At 35.8% G+C, this 17,355-nt stretch overlaps 1 protein-coding gene and 1 long non-coding RNA gene across 3 annotated transcripts in view; both read left to right on the top strand.

Moving 5' to 3' along the window:
- Positions 1 to 17,355, top strand: part of DLGAP2 (DLG associated protein 2) — a 1,049,558-nt gene that overhangs the window by 326,846 nt on the left and 705,357 nt on the right. The window lies entirely within an intron of this gene.
- LOC143677252 (uncharacterized) overlaps positions 1 to 17,355 on the top strand; it is a 30,788-nt gene that overhangs the window by 3,220 nt on the left and 10,213 nt on the right. Inside the window, exons 1-3 of one of the 2 annotated variants that reach the window (XR_013172476.1) lie at positions 14,183 to 14,301; positions 15,171 to 15,494; positions 15,680 to 15,980. This is a non-coding gene — a long non-coding RNA (uncharacterized LOC143677252). Of the gene's footprint in view, positions 1 to 14,182; positions 14,302 to 15,170; positions 15,495 to 15,679; positions 15,981 to 17,355 lie in introns of those variants that run through there. The other variant, XR_013172477.1, reaches the window with a different exon arrangement.

The following is a 17,355-nucleotide window of genomic DNA, read 5'->3' as shown; positions in this document are numbered from 1 at the left end:
GTGTATGGACCATAAACTGTATTCTCTTGTTTCTTTGCATATATTATAATGTATTGTTGAAAACCAGAACATTTTAAATAATATGTTGCAGCCGCTCTGGAAATCAGATTCTCCTTCCTCATTTGCAATGGTTTGTGTTGGTTATTTGGTCATATTTCTGAACAAATTCTGTTAAGACTATATTCTTGATCATATGCAGCTACTGAAGTCTCTGTTTCGTTAGTGGTCAGCTAATGATTAGATGGAGATTTCCTTAGATTCTTGGAGCCAATAAGTCTCCGAGTCCTTGCTGAGGAGCTCTGTGTATGTGCTGAGGTATGTCTGCAATCCTCATCCAGGCACTTGGCATCCCTCTCTCATGCTTTACTTCCTGTTTGCAGAGTCTCAAGAACAACTAGAGATGGGAGCTGAGGATAGAGTCAGATCTTTTCTAAGTGTATGTCCATCCCTGAGCATGTGCATATTGTCACACATGTGAGTGGCCTTCTAGTTTCCTGCAAATGTCTTAGAGCTTTTCAGAACTTCCCCTCCCCTGTGAACATTTCATTTTCCAACTTTTTCTTTTAAGCTATCTGATTTAACTATTGCTCGCCTTAACTCTTATCTTTCCTTCAGGTATCTGTGATGTTCAACAGTACCCTATGATTATTTTGGGCAAATTTTCCTATGAGAAAGGCTTTAGTCAGGTCCAATAATGACAGCCTTGTGAATGGGGTCTTCCAGGGAATCGTCAGAAAAATCAAGTAAGGATAGTTCTCCGGGAACAGAGGCTTAAAGAGCAACAATCTCTTTCTGCTCCTTTTGGAGACTGACACTGCTTGCTTTCACTTTGATAGCAGACTTTTGGTTTTCGAGGCTGCCTCAGAGTTGGCAAGAATGAGATGGAAATAGGGCAAGTGGAAAGGTCACAAATCTAGAGACTCGGCCATTTTTCTTGAATAAATGTTCTCTAGATTTCTGCAAAAACTTGGGTTAATTTTCAGAGTTCTGAAACAGTTGATTTTGACATTTTTTTCCATGATTCATTCCTGTTGTGGAAGGGAGAATTTTCAGAGGTTTTTACTTTGGTCCTTTCGCTAATGTCACTCACATATGTTTTAATAATGAATTGAGAGGCACAGTCTCTATTTAAGTACAAGACTGGAATAAGGAATGGAGTACTAATAGCATATAGTATTGCCCAAATTGAAGTCTTCAAAGTTTTAAGGTGAATTAATTATTTCACAAAATTTATTTTCCCAGGTTGTTTTTAAGATATGGGGACAATGGAAGACAATGCTGTATATGAGAGGTCAGACTTTATAACTACCTTCCAAAAACCTTTTTGAAAAATATATATTTGAAAGTAAATGAACCGATGAATAAAAATGAAGAACTCACAAATATAGACATATTTTTAAATGACAATCGGTTAGCACTAAAATAGAGGTTTAAGTCATATATATGTTACTAGAATTATAATTTTAAGAAATCCATAGAACTATGCAACACAAACACTGAATTCTAATGTAGACCATATAAACTATGGGCTTCATTTAATTATATAATTATAATAATATCATTTCATCAATTGTAATAAAAGTACAAGACTAATGCAAAGTCTTAATAGGGAAAAGTGCGTGTGTAAGGGGGGTATATGGGAACTCTGTATTTTCTGCATGATGTGTCTGTAAGCCTACAGTTTCTCTAATAAATAAATTGTAAAAAAAAAGGTCAACAAGAAAACAATGTGATACTATCAATAGATACAAAAGTGGTACTTAAATTTGTATTCATATTTTTTAGGGGAAGAGGTTATCTTAATCTAGAACCATATGAATAACATGATAGATGAAACATCTAGCCTATGTCACAAACTTGATACTTAGCAGTAAAACAGTAGATGCTTTTTGCTTTGTAATGACTAAAATATTTCTGGAATGATTGAACAAAATGATGAAAAGTCCCACTTTGAGCATTATCTAACATTTTCTGCAAATTTAGCTCAAAGAAATGGGATGAGTCATGTAAGAAGTAAAGCCACAGGAAAGGCTGTTATTGTTAGTTACAGACTATGCAGAAGCTTCAGTGGAATCTACTGAAAATATCTAAGGAATTACTGAGAGTTGTAATAGAAAGTAAATTAATAAAGAGAGGGAAACTGATAATTTTTAATCTATATACCAGCAATAACCACTTTAAAGATTTAATGAACAACAACAACAAAAAAATCATCAACAATTGCTAAAGGCATGTAAATCTTCAGAAAAAAAGTCTTAAGAGGAAGAGGCTAGAACCAATAACTCAGATAAGTTTCTGAATAAGGTTACTAAGAAACATCATATTTTGGGAGCTTTACTTTTCAGATTAGAAAATCATTCCCCATAGGTTTTCAAATTTTGCAAGCTACAAAAATTTATTCTGAAATCTGAAAAATATTTGAATAAATATAGAGGCATACCAAGTTCCTGGATGCAAGACTGAAGATTGCAAAATGTCTATCCAATCTAAATTAATATAAAGAAAACAATGATTTGAAAGTTCCTATGGAAGAATATTTAAGCAAGAATATCTTAAATGATTTTGAAAAAAAGTTTTGTAAGCAAGGGAATTGACTTATCAAACCATAAAGCATTTTATTAAATAAGTAATTTAAAACAGCAGAAATTAAAAAAAAAATCAGTAAGTCAATAGATAAAATAGAGAGCCCTGAAAATAACCATGGAGAAATATAAAAGAAACCTCTCCAATCAACAAGAAGATCATTGATAATTCAGATCCTGCTTGGAAAATTGGCTAGCTAGTTCCGGAAGAAAAACAGTGACATGTGGTATCTATATGATGTTAACTCCACCCCCTGCCCCTACCTCATACAGGAGGAATTAAAGAGTTACAGGCAAAATATGAAACTCACGCACATAGAAGAAAATGTTAGTGAGGACTTAGTCATTTTGGGATGAAGTAAAATTTAACTTCATAAACACTTAAAATTTCTGTACATTAGAAAGTCAATAAAAAATCAAAGGCAAAAGAGTTTCAACAATTATGATAACTGTTAAACCCGGAAAATATACATGACCATTTAAATAAATTAAAAATGACAATTCCAAACAATTTTAAAAACTGGCTAATTTACAGAAGAAAAAAGAAATACAATAGCTCATAAAGAGATGACAATGTTTTTTAACCTTACAAATAAAGCTAAATCTCCCAATTGCTTTTGTCCCTCAAATTATAGAACATTTAATGCAATTTTAATACTTAGAGCTGATAAGGATTTGGGATTATCAACCCTAAATCGGAGCTACTTGGAGTACAAATTGGGGCATACCTTTTGGAAAACAAATTGACAGAATGTAATTTTAAAAATACACTTTTACTTAGTAACTGCACTTCTAGGAATCTATCCTAGGGTAATAATATTCAATATGAACAATAATTTATGTACAAAAGTATTAATTAGTGCTATTTAGCAATGGGAAAATGGTTAAATAAATGCATACGTATAATTGACTGTTTTGTTTATTAAATGAGTGGCTATTGAGAAAAAAATTAGAATACAGAATAATATGATCTCAATTTTGTAAAAATATTTTATGACCTTTGCTGCTAATTCAGATAAGTTTCTGAATAAGGTCATTAAAAACATCATGCTTTTAAAACAAACAAACAAACAAAAAAAGTCCTGCTTTGGGAACTTTATTTTTCAGATTAGAAAATCAATCCCCATAGGTTTTCATTAGGAATGAATCCAAATACCGATATACATTTTTAAAACTACAAAACATTCCATTTAAAAATATTGTTTAATATATCTGGAAAAATCCAGTCATTTTTACTTGATTGTTTTCCCTTTTCCTTTTAGGTTATCTTTAGTTTTTAATAAAAAGTCATATATTTAGTCTTCCAATCCATTAGTCGACTAATTCTTCCATTAGTCGACCAATGGAATCGAATAGAGTGCTCAGATATAGACCCTCTCATCTATGGACATTTGATTTTTTATGAGGCAGTCAAGCCAACTCACCTGGGACAGAACAGTCTCTTCAATAAATGGTGCCTTGAGAACTGGATGTCCATATGCAAAAGAATGAAAGAGGACCCGTATCTCATACCCTATACAAAAGTTAACTCAAAATGGATCAAAGATCTAAACATTAGGTCTAAGACCTAATGAACACAGTATGCCCTTCCATCTATTTAGGTCTTCTGTGATTTATTTTAACAGTTTTTTGTAGTTTTCTTTGTATAGCTCTTTTGTCTCTTTAGTTAAATTTATTCCTAAGTACTTTATTCTTTTAGTTGCAATTGTAAATGGAATTCGTTTCTTGATTTCCCCCTCAGCTTGTTCATTGCTAGTGTATAGAAACGCTACAGATTTTTGAATGTTGATCTTGTAACCTGCTACTTTGCTGTACTCATTTATTAGCTCTAGTAGTTTTGTTGTGGATTTTTCCGGGTTTTCAACATATAGTATCATATCGTCTGCAAACAGTGATAGTTTTACTTCTTCCTTTCCAATTTTGATGCCTTGTATTTCTTTTTCTTGTCTAATTGCTCTGGCTAGAACCTCCAACATGATGTTGAATAATAGTGGTGATAGTGGACATCCTTGTCTTGTTCCTGATCTTAGGGGGAAAGGTTTCATTTTTTCCCCATTGAGGATGATATTAGCTGTGGGTTTTTCATATATTCCCTCTATCATTTTAAGGAAGTTCCCTTGTATTCCTATCCTTTGAAGTGTTTTCAACAGGAAAGAATGTTGAATCTTGTCAAATGCCTTCTCTGCATCAATAGAGATAATCGTGATTTTTCTGCTTTGATTTGTTGATATGGTGTATTACATTAATTGATTTTCTTATGTTGAACCAAATAAATAAATGGGAACTCCTCAAAATTAAACACTTTTGTACATCAAAGAACTTCTTCAAGAAAGTAGAAAGACAGCCTACACAATGGGAGACAATATTTGGAAACGACGTATCAGATAAAGGTCTAGTATCCAGAATTTATAAAGAGATTGTTCAACTCAACAACAAAAAGACAGCCAACCCAATTACAAAATGGGAAAAAGACTTGAACAGACACCTCTCAGAAGAGGAAATACAAATGGCCAAAAGGCACATGAAGAGATGCTCAATGTCCCTGGCCATTAGAGAAATGCAAATCAAAACCACAATGAGATATCATCTCACACCCACCAGAATGGCCATTATCAACAAAACAGAAAATGACAAGTGCTGGAGAGGATGTGGAGAAAGAGGCACACTTATCCACTGTTGGTGGGAATGTCAAATGGTGCAACCACTGTGGAAGGCAGTTTGGCGGTTCCTCAAAAAGCTGAATATAGAATTGCCATATGACCCAGCAATACCATTGCTAGGTATCTACTCAGAGGACTTAAGGGCAAAGACACAAACGGACATTTGCACACCAGTGTTTATAGCAGCATTATTTACAATTGCAAAGAGATGGAAACAGCCAAAATGTCCATCAACAGACGAGTGGCTAAACAAACCATGGTATATACATACGATGGAATATTATGCAGCTCTAAGACAGAATAGACTTCTGAAGCATGTAATAACATGGCTGGACCTAGAGAGCATTATGCTGAGTGAGACTAGCCAAAAACTAAAGGACAAATACTGTATGGTCCCACTGATGTGAACCGACATTCGAGAATAAACTTGGAATATGTCATTGGTAACAGAGACCATCAGGAGTTAGAAATAGGGTAAGATAATGGGTAATTGGACCTGAAGGGATACAGACTATACAACAGGACTGTATACAAAAAATAAAAAATGGACAGCACAATACTACCTATTTGTAATGTAATTATGTTAAAACACTGAATGAAGCTGCATCTGAGCTATAGTTTTTTTTTGTTTGTTTGTTTTAATATATTTTTGTATTTTTTATTTTTATTTTTTCTCTATATTATCATTTTATTTCTTTTTCTGTTGTCTTGCTATTTCTTTTTCTAAATTGATGCAAATGTACTAAGAAATGATGATCATACATTTATGTGATGATATTAAGAATTACTGATTGCATATGTAGAATGTAATGATTTCTAAATGTTGTGTTAGTTAAGTTTTTTAATTAGTAAAAAAAAAAGTCATAGACATTATAAGACATTAAACCAGTATAGAAAACAAGATAGCAGATGCTATACGTATATGCTGATTTGAAGTTATATATACCCCAGGAAAACATGTCCTAAAATCGAATCCATTCCTGTGGGTGTGAACTCATTGTAAGTAAGACCTTTTGGTGAGGTTAATTCAGTTAAGGTGTGGCCCAGCCCAATCCGAATGGGTCTTAATCCTGTGACTGGGGCCCTTTATAAGAGAATGAAATTTAGACAGAGAGAGAAAGAGCCACAGAGAGCAAGTAGCTAAAACAGAACCCAGAAGAGATGGGAAAGATCAGGAGATGCTGCCAGGCGCCCTACGATGTGACAGAGGAGCCAAGGATCAAGGCAGGTAGCCCCAGAATGCCACAGTATTCAGGACGAAATCATCACCTTGTTGATGCCTTGATTTGGTCTCTCTTTTAGCCTCAAAACTGTTAAGCTAATACATTCCCATTGTTTTAGCTGATCCATTGCATTGGTATTTTTTTGAGCAGTCCTGGAAACTAAAACATATATAACCTGAATTTATATTCCTTTGAAATAAAAAGTAGGTGCTACGCTCATTATTTGCTTATTAATCTCAGTCCCCACTGTCCTCTGCCCTTTTGGTGGGCAGCTGTCCCTGTGAATTTTGGTCGGTGGCCTGGCAAAGAGTCTTCAAGAAGTTGGATAATCTGTCACATCACCCATTAGCACAAGGCTTGGTAGATTCTGTCATAGATTTCATAGTCTATGGGCCACTAAGGACACGTCTAAAATATCCCTAGTGAATAGAGTGTTTCTTTAGCCAAATAATTTCCTAACAAGACTGTCTGTTCTGGTTCTGCATTGCTGGGTAACACAACACCTCAAAACCTAGTGGCTTGAAACCACAGCCACTATTTATTATTTCTAATGATTGCAAGGGTTAATGGGCTCAGCTGGGTAGATCTGCCTTATGTGGTGTCAGCTGGGCTTGTCGTCATCTGGGGTCTCGAGGACGGTAGAACATCCCAGTTAGCTCACTCACGGTTGGAACTGGCATAGAGTAGCTCAGCCAGGGTTGCTGACTGGACAACTGAGGTTTTCCCCCATGTCGTCACCCGTGTGAATTGGGCTTCTACCAACATGGCATCTCAGTTCGAAGTGGGAACCATTGCATTAATGATTATATAGCATTCTATCAAGAAATGATACTCTTGAGATTTTAAACTTTTCTCTACTGTGTTTATGACATCATGCTTTATTGAAGTTGCCTTTTTGTTTTGATATGTCCCCTCTAGATTGTAAGTTCTTCCACTTCCAAGGAGTGGTTTAGATCAATTATTTTATCTCCGTTTTCTACAGTGATGCCTGGCACAAAGTAAGTGCCCAATACATGTTAGAATGGAATTAATATTTAGATTATTTCCAGTTCGGGGGCTTTATAATATTAAAGCAAAAATTTAGCTTCTAGAGCTTTTCCTATACTAAATAAATTTCTCCAGAAAAGTTCTTAGAAATGGAAATGCTGACCCAAAGTATATGAATGTTTTAGATTTTTGATATGTACATATTTCCAAATTGCTTTCCCTAAAGGTTTATATAAATTTATATCACCACGACAAATATGAGAGAACGCTTCACAAAACCTTAACTAGCATTTGGAAATTTCTGTCTTTCTTATTCATAAATTTGATAAGCCCAAGAGGCATTTAGTTATTGCTCTAATTTGCGTTATTGAGATTATCGTTACTTGGAATGCAAAGTAGGTGAGCTTGTGACACTTTTGAGTTTCAGGCTATTTGATCACCTGTGAAGGAATCATGTTGCACCCATAAAATTTTTGGGTCAGTCATGGAGTCGAATTTATTACCAATCCGGTTTCCTTTTCCGATATATTTATGAGCATGCTTCAGTAAATCCCGAATGTTTCTTTTGTGCTGGTTTTACATTATGCCAGCATGCTGAAACCCATTCGACATTGTACTCTACCCTGATTTGTGGGACCTATTTGGCACAGCATTGTATCTGAAATGCCATAATGTCAAAACATTGTCTTCATGTTTTGTATCTTCAGCTTTAGCAAAACCTAAATATTACATACTATTTAAAAGTCACTGGCAAAGGGTGGGAAAGACGTGACTATAAAGGGAAACCAGAGGGAGATCCTTGTGGTGATGAGTAGCTCTGCATCTGGATCGCATGGTGATTACATGAATTGACACACATGATAAAATGACAAAGAGCTACGCACACATTGTACTGATGCCTTTTTCCAGGTTTTGATATTGGTATAAGGTTATGTAAGATGAATCGTTAGGGAAACTGGTTGAATGGTGTGCAGGATGTTTTGGTACTATCTTTGCTACTTGCCATGAGTCTATAATTCCTTTGAAATAAAAATTGTAAAGAAATTCAAAATTTTACCATCAATACAGGTAGGGATCCCTTCTACCATTTTCCTAACAGGAGGTCTTTACTTGAGCTCATGAGGAAACAAGTTTTGACCTTTATTTTGTTGAAATGAATCTTCCTTCTTTTAACATATAAAGAAAGTTATATGTTTAATATCATAGAGAAAATAAACAACCTTCTTTGTAAGGTAGCCCTTCAAATATTTGATAATTGTATCTTTTCCTGTATAGGCAAAGCATCCCTAACTTTTAAGCTATCCCTTATACAGTAGGGTGTCCAGATGCTACAGTTTTTATTTTTTCAGGGAATGTGCTCCAGGTGTCCTACAACCAGAATGATCAGAACTTTTGTTTTAACGGATAATGGCAGAATCAAAGGGTTAATAAACTTTGCTCTTTTCCTGGAAAATTATATGCTTATAATTGTTTTCCATCTGTGCGTCGAGGAGCCTCCCTATATGATTAAATCATATACAGTCATATTTCCACTTTTGTCTCCATTACCATTGTTATTTTCTAGAGGTGCATTTATAAGAAGACCCAATATTTATCAGGCCTATATCTAGATCTTGCTCACATACCTTTTTGCGATACTGAAACTGAGTCTAGAAGAGAGATTGGTACTGGTGTTTTTCTGTTTCCTTTTAATAGTGACAGATCATGAACAATTTTGCTAGATGCCTTAATCATCAATGGAGTCAACTGACTTATTTACATCCCAGAAGAGAATTTTTTTTTTTTCCTAAGTTAAATCTTGTGCCTAACAGTTTAAACCAATAGATCTCCCTAGAACCCATGTCTCCTAGTGTCTGGCACCTGTGTGGTATGTTCCCTTGAAAGTTGGAGATGTTTGGGCTGTTCTTTCTCCATGGGTAGGTTGAGGGGTTGAGGAGCAAAAATTATTCTATGAGCTGCCTGGCTCTGTCATTCAGCTGTAGAAACCTTCCGTTCAGGAAGTCTGTCTTTGGTCCTGGGGTGAAATGTGTTTTATGTCCCTGATTTCAGGGACAGGGTTTTGTTAATTTTGAGCTGAAAAAAAAAATTATGTTTCTCAGATTTTTTTTTTAAACAAGGATATTTTAAAAGAGAAAATATTGGAGGAGGAAATATACCTAGCCCATGTTGTAGTGGTTGGTCTGTGAAGAAGCAGTGTGTCTCTGATAAAACTGATATGTTACTGTGATGTTTTAGAGAGGCTATGAGTATATACTTTCAAGTTATTATTTGAAAATGAAATATATTCTCTGGGCCAGAATAAGTTTTTAAGTATTTTCTAGTTTTCATCCAAACTGATTAGTGAATCCAGACCCTAATCTATCTTGCCATTTGGGTGTATGTATATATTTGAAATTAAGGAGTATTTAAAAAATTCAGGATCAAGATTTTCACGTAGAAATAAATGTCCGTGGTAATCACTTTGAATAATTGCTAACTGGAAAAATGTCATTTGAAAATTTGCTTGCTGTTAGTTTTTCTGAAGTTAAAATATTTCAGCCTTGGGTGGCGCAGCAGGCAGAGTTCTTGCCAGTCGTGCCAGAGACCCGGGTTCAATTCCTGGTGCCTGCCCATGTAAAAAAAAAAAAAAAAAATATATATATATATATATATATATATTTTTTTTTTTTTTTCAGCCTTCTCTTACATTTACCTATATTACAACTGATATACACTGATGTATTATATATAGCCAGGAAATAGTGAAAACTGATATTAATTGAATTGTATAGCTTTAATGTACCATGATCATGTTCCAATAATATATAATCCAAGTTTAAGAATTGTGTTCTGGAAAAGAGTACAAAGTGAATCTCTGCATATAAAATCATATTTTCTTATTGATTCATTGTAATTTCAGATGGCTGTTCCCACATGGGGAAAAAAAAATAGCCCTTACATAAAAAGTTTTAAAATCTATCAAATGCCTGAAGCCGTATGTCTTTATTAATGGTGGAGAGTTCCCTTTTGTAGTCTTTAATGTGCTATTAAGTAAAGTAGTAAAAAGTCATCCAAATCTAAAAGAAGACTTTTTTTTTTTTCATCGTCTTCATTATACCAAGCAGGAGTCAGTAGGGGGACACCCTCACCATCAGTTGGCTGTGGGGTTGTTATGCTCACAGGGCACCAGGAGAGTGAACTAGGGTCTTTTCCCAATTTACATTTTCTTCCATGCATGGAAGACCCCATCACTTTGTTTTAACCCTTTGCATGTACTCAGCAGAGGCACAGAGGGGATCAACAGGTGAGCAGTGTCTGGATATTCTCTCTCTCTCTTTTTTTGAATACAGTTTTATTGGGATATATTCACACAGCATACCCATCCCAGATGCTCTCTTGGAGGCATAAGCATACGTTAACATAACTCAGAGTATGTCCCTCAGCTCTTTCTCACCAACCTTTCCCATTCTCCTCCAAAGAACCTCAAGATGGGCTCATTTCAGTAAGACTGGATCTGCTTCCAAGTACATGTTGCTTTATTTACATGTGATTTTCCTCTCTCTAATGTTACTAGTGTTGTGAAGGAATCGCTGGTGCCTGAGCCGGAGGTGGGCCTTGCATAGTCCAGCCTCAGTTGAGCCTTCTTCTTTATTTTTGGCAGGTGGTGTTCTTTTTATTAAACATCCTGTAGTTGACTCCTCCCTATTTTGGCTCTCTCTTCATAAGGTCTTGATGACCTATTCATAGTCCCCTTAATCGCTGACTCTACAATTCACCTTTTTCCTACTAACTCTCATTCCTTCCCTTCCTTCAATAAATGATTGACTTTCTGTTGATTAACGTCTATTCACAGCATATGTGAAAACATGTGCAGTTCCCATTTTATTAGAAAATTTCATGGACAGCCTCTTTCCATAATGGTTTATTTGCCCTTCAGGAACAAATAATGTTTTCTTTTCAAGGAGGTGCTAAATATACATAATTAAATTGTCCTTTAGGAAAACATGAGTTAATACCCTATAAGGGATTTTCATCAAACTTCTGACATTCACTTGAAGGTGAATGATGAAATGGAATTTCTAAATTCAAGTGATGGTATTAGCTTTACGTGTTGCATGTTTTCAGTTCAAATATCCTGTAAATGAAAGTAGATAAAATGATATAACTCACATCATATGTAAGTGAGAAGAAATTTCCAATGACCTGGGCTTGTAGGGTTAAAATGTATTCCTTTTTATTCTATGAACTTGCATTATAGAAAACCAGAGATGTAAGACCTTCATTTCATTTTGTCTGTTTGGTAAGATGGGCCACATTTTGGTTGTCTTGAGGAATATAGTTCATCCTTTCATAATCTGGGCACCTTGCAAAGGAAAGTCTTAGTAATTATGGGGGTTATTATCTAAACTAGGAAAGTAATATCAAAGGCCGATTTACCTTTTCAACATAGCTCTACAGGAGACTGTGTTGGATATGAGCTTCCCACTAACAAGCCAGTAATGTGCATATATTTTGCATGTTTGATCATATGCAATTGAAGAATAGCCATAATTCATCTTTCAAAAAGTTTCTGTATGCTCCCTTATATTAAGAGAACTGTTTATACCCTGTCACAATTGCTATTATGGTTAGTATCGATGAGCTAAAGATGTAAAAAAGATCTTCAGTTAATCAAAAACTATTTAAATACACACACATACTGTTATATATAGTGCATATGTGTATATACACATACTATTTGAAAAGTCAGTCAATACTGGTACTATTTTCCATGTAATCTACAGCTCGCATTTTGTAAATAATGTCCAATGGAGCCTAATGAAATAAAATGAAATAAAAACCTCGGAAGTAGATATAGTTTTGCTAGTAGGTAATCTCAGTAGTATGATTGGAGAGGTCTAAGAGAAGTTTCTGCTATTTTCCTGCCATAATACTTTTTTCTCTTCTTCAGATGTTAATTCTGGAGGAAGGTCTTGAAGGCATTTTTCTTTCAAGAGTCCCCAGTTAAACCTGAACAATATCTTGTAATTCTAAAATGTAAAGCATTATGGTGTTGTTTCCTTCAGTATCTAATTACAAGCAGGGCCCCTCTAAAAGGGCTCAGGGCAAATGACCCTGGAGTTAAGGGCCAGAGGAATTAAGAGAGTGAGTTAGATGATTTTGCTTTAGGGCTTTAAATATCTTCTTAAGAGGAATTTCTTACTCTCTTACTCATTATGTATGTGTAGATGTATAAACACATTTTAAATTCAAGACTGTTTCCTTGAATGGCTTATATCAAAAAGTATGAGTTTAATCAAAAAAGTGACTTTTGGATTATTTTATAGGCTCTGCAAACCTATGCCAGGTCCTTGGTCATTTGCAACAGAATGCCAGAAGATGCCTTCTGGTACGCTTCTTTCACTGTACTAGATATCTTTAGATTCATCCAAATCTAATGCCCTGTTTGGTTTTTTTTTTTTTTTTTTATTCTCTTCCTGAAGTTCTTATCCTTTAATTTTCATTCTTACTTATAATTTCCACCTTTGACTTCTTCCCTGCTTACCTTTCATCTCTGACCTGTTTAAATCCACTCTGTATTTTCTTAGATTCCTCTCTATTTTTTTTAAAGATATTATAAATAAAGAAGAAAACACTTTGAAAGTTTGCTTCAAAAACTCCTACTGTGTTTGTGATATCATGGCCTACAACAAATATTTCCTGGCTCTGAAGGCTGGGGCTTGGGGAGAGGATCTGTCATATTCTATGAACTGCCATCTCTTTAGAGGCTTTTCTGGGGGTGGTGGTAAATGAACACTGTCAAAGCAACTTCATCAGATTTCTACCCTACTTGTAGGAGCTTCCACCGTCCTATTAGCCTCTTCAACATAGACATAGCAGGGTGGAATACTACAATAAGAACCACTATCACAGTAATTGAGTGCTTATTAAGGACCAGCTGATTTAACATGTATATCCCTTATGTAACTTTTCTACTGTGATATTACTTTTTCATTTAAAGAAATCAAGGCTCCAAGAATGTAAGACATTTTCACATTTTCCTATATTTACTAAAAGCTGGAGTCCCAGTGCACCCCAGGTCCTCCTGTATCCTTGACGCTTGTGTATTTCTGGTATACCACAGTGGCTTTTTACCACCAGCTCTAACTTTTGAATGCATCATATTGACAAAACAACCAGGCTACTAATTATTTTCACGTGAATGAATAGTCAGGAGCTATCTGTCTGTGATGTAAGCTTTTGAACCAAATCATACATGTAAAAAAGTTAAGAAGCATAACATCTCTTGTGCATTGACCAGCCATGCAGAGTACAGCAGACTTTTATAGTCTTGTAAAAGCACATGAATGGACTAAAGCACAAGGAAAGGTAATAGGGACTCAAAACTGGTTTGTGGTGGGAGGTGGGAGGGAAGGAGGGAGGGACAGAGGGATGGACTGGGGTTGAGAGAGAGAGAAGAGACTGTGGTAGTTAGAGAGAAAAAGAGAGAATAAATTCAAGTTGTAATAACTAGAGATGGCACTGGACCTGACTCTTGAAGGAAATTTGGAATTAACTCATAGAGAGGAGGAACAAGGCATTTCCAAGCAGGGGGAGTCAGAAGATCTCCCAGCAGGCGGACATTATAACACCATAGCTCTGGACTGAATGGTGTATCTTGGCAACACCCACCCACATCTTTCACACATTGTAGCCAGAATGACACATGCTGAATTGACAATGCTAATATGTCCTTGCCTACAGAGTAAACAGATGGTGCTACCATTTTGTGCAGTGACCAGGAGCCAACAGTCAGTTGTCTAACTTTATTCCGTGTGGTTTCAGTACATCAGGGCTGCTAATGAATGCTCACCAAGGTCGCAGAAACAGGTATCAGGGACCTGACTTGAATTTGCAGGTGGTTTCCTAAATGTTGGTAAAAACGTATGTGTGAAAGGAATTTTCTCTTCATTCCTCTACACATCACCCAAGTTTTGCACCTTTCCAGCCTTGAATTGCTCAAGCATAGGGTTTGCCAAATTGTAGACCATGGTTGGCCACTTATTTTTTTAAATAAAAAGTTTTGTTGGAACACAGGCACACCTGTTTGTTTTTGGGTTGTCTGTGGCTGCTTTTCCACTATAATGGTTGTTGAGACAGAGAACATGTGTCCCACAAAACCTAAGATATTCACTATCTGGCACTTTATAGAAAATGTTTGCTGGCTTCTGCTCTAATTGCCCCTCTGTCTGTATCATGCTTTGCTTTGGTTAGTCGGATGCATTGGTTCAAACTGTCACACAGTTAGGACTTTCTTCATTCAGTATTTATTTAGGTTGGTGTTCACTGCATAAATAAACTAGACTGGGAAGGAAGAAGCATGAGTAATTAATGTGACCATGGGGTGTCTTCCTATGATATTATTTTGCATTAAGTCAGGAAGTCCTCCTCCAAACAAATCAAATTTCACATCTTCTTAGTTAATGCATCAGCTCTTGAATGCCCTAGAAGCTGCTTTCACTGTTAGATTCAGCTGGACTTATCCTGCTGAGGTTGGCCAGCAGGTCCCAGCAGCAAAGGACTCGGGGATAGCAGCAGCTCCTATCATTCCCTGCTTCACATATACAGACCTCTATCATTCCTTTTTGCAAAAATTAAAGTTAATGCATCTTCGTAATCAGGTTCAGGTCCTAAATTAAGTAAGATAATATTTAAACAAAGTTCTTAATCTTTACATTTGGTCAAATGCTTTATTTTAGATCATGTGGTTTCTCAGCTGGAAACATTGTAATTCAGAGGAATTGCATTTGAATTGTGATGAAAAATCTTAGCTATTTGAGACTTCATCTTTCTGTCTGTTAAAGAACTCTTGGGTGCCTTATTTTATATGATTTGCTTCCGAAATCCTCATATCCAATGTATACAATGACAAGTTGATGCCAGTGAAATAGCCACTGCTGAACAATTGTCAGAAGAACAGTCTTGGATTTCTGGAGCCAACATCTACCTGTTTCCAGAGAGTGAGGCAGACATACTCCCACTCGTGTGATATCCTCAAGTCACAGGAGGAAACAACTGAGAAGGTCAGTTTCATTAAAAAAATTTTTTGGCTCTCCTATTTGGAAGAATCATCTAAAGTGCATGTGACATGCCATCGTTGTTATAATTACTTTCTGTCGTCTAAGCATAATCTTTTATGTTATGTTAATAGCTTTTCATACCTGAGAAATATGCCATATCATATATTGCCTTTTTACACTCCTCACAGGTGGCTTGTCCTCGGCTCTAATGCATCAAGCTGTTTGGGACTCAGAAAAGTCTCCCCACCAGGGCTGTTCCTCTTGTGGTAATTGTACCAAGCTAAGAAGCACCCGGAGCAGAGTATTTTCACCGTGTGATATCACCAACCTGTTATAACAACACAAAATAAGATTTTAAGCAAGAATCTTATCTAGAAGAGAAACCCATCCCTCTGTTTCTCTGGTATAACAATTTGCCGTCTGTGGACAGGGATCAAGAAGAGCTTGTTGTCTTCTTCTGGTGGTGGAAAGCATTTCTGGGGTTTGAAGGTAAGGTTTTCATGCCAGAATTTAATAATCCCTAACTCTTTGGAGACTGGGGTTTATTTTACATCAGCTTCTGTGAACAGCTTACACGGTTTGCTTGGGTGTGACTAGTATTTATAGAAATGAGTAGAATTTATATTTTTGTCAGATCCTTATTCTTTCAACCTGATGAGTTCCGTTTATTCTCCTGCTTCTGACTGACTTGGGTAAGATGTAGGATTGGGTGACTCATTATTTGGCTCAGGATAAAAGAAACTGAGTGAAGCCTTGAACTTGGGGCATATTCATTTATTTCTTATAGCCAACAAAGTCAGAAAGAAAACACTAGTAACATTCCCCTTCTCGGACTGTTTGTACCTAGGTCTGTGTTTATGTAGGTATATAGGTAGGTAGGCATGTAGAGAGGAAGGGATGAACAGTGTTTCATTAGCAATGCAATAAATACATATTCTAAATTTGGATTTGATATTTTAATTTCAACAATTAAATCACTTGATAACTTGTCAACAAATTTGAGAGACCAGGAGGTAGGCACATATATGAAAATTTGATGGTTAGAAAGCTATTTTATAAGGCAAATGCATCACTTTTAAGTAAAAGATGAAATATATGATTATTCAAGTATTTATATAGTAGAGCAAATTTCTGTTTCACTGTCTTGCAAGAGGAGTTTACTTATTTATTTATTTTTGAAATACAGGTAGGCCACACTGACATTAGACTTCTTTGAGTTCCAGAGTAAGCAATTCTGATATGAGATAATGAGCTTTGTTAGAGAGTGACCATTAATTGTTAAGCTGAAAGGATGTACATGTTCCATTCAGGGTTTTTCCCAAGCTATCGTGAAACCTTCCTTGGCTTGAAGACAAACTTCTTCCAATCAACAAATATTTATTGATTTCTTACTATGAGTGAAGCCCTCTGGTGATTTCTCTAAATAATAAGAGCATGTATTATCTAACTTGAATCTTATATTGAAATTGAAATGTGAAATGAGATCTTAGGAATGGTGACCATATAATCTGTTGATTAAATCAGGACAAGCTTGAGAATGAAAAGGGAACGATATTACCAGTTTTGTCAGGACAGTAGGCATTACTTGGGATTGTACTGATTGCACCAGCGTATATGATCACCGAGGTTTTAGGACACATTAAGTTTTCTTAAAAGAAGCAAAGTCAACTTAAACTGTCTTAAGCAAAAATGGGAGATTAATTATCTGGAGGTTGGGAGAGTGCTTATAAAGCTGGCACTTCAGCTCTAGCTCTATATGACCTAAGAGTTCAAATTCCCGAGATTGAATAGAATCTGTTGTGTGAAAGAGTCTTGAAAGAGTAAATATGCTTGACTCAGCTGGGCTAGGACCCGTTCCTAGCTC

Source organism: Tamandua tetradactyla, chromosome 3, assembly GCF_023851605.1.
Source record: "Tamandua tetradactyla isolate mTamTet1 chromosome 3, mTamTet1.pri, whole genome shotgun sequence".
In the NCBI taxonomy this organism is placed as follows: domain Eukaryota; kingdom Metazoa; phylum Chordata; class Mammalia; order Pilosa; family Myrmecophagidae; genus Tamandua; species Tamandua tetradactyla.
This window is presented reverse-complemented; position numbering and strand designations above follow the sequence as displayed.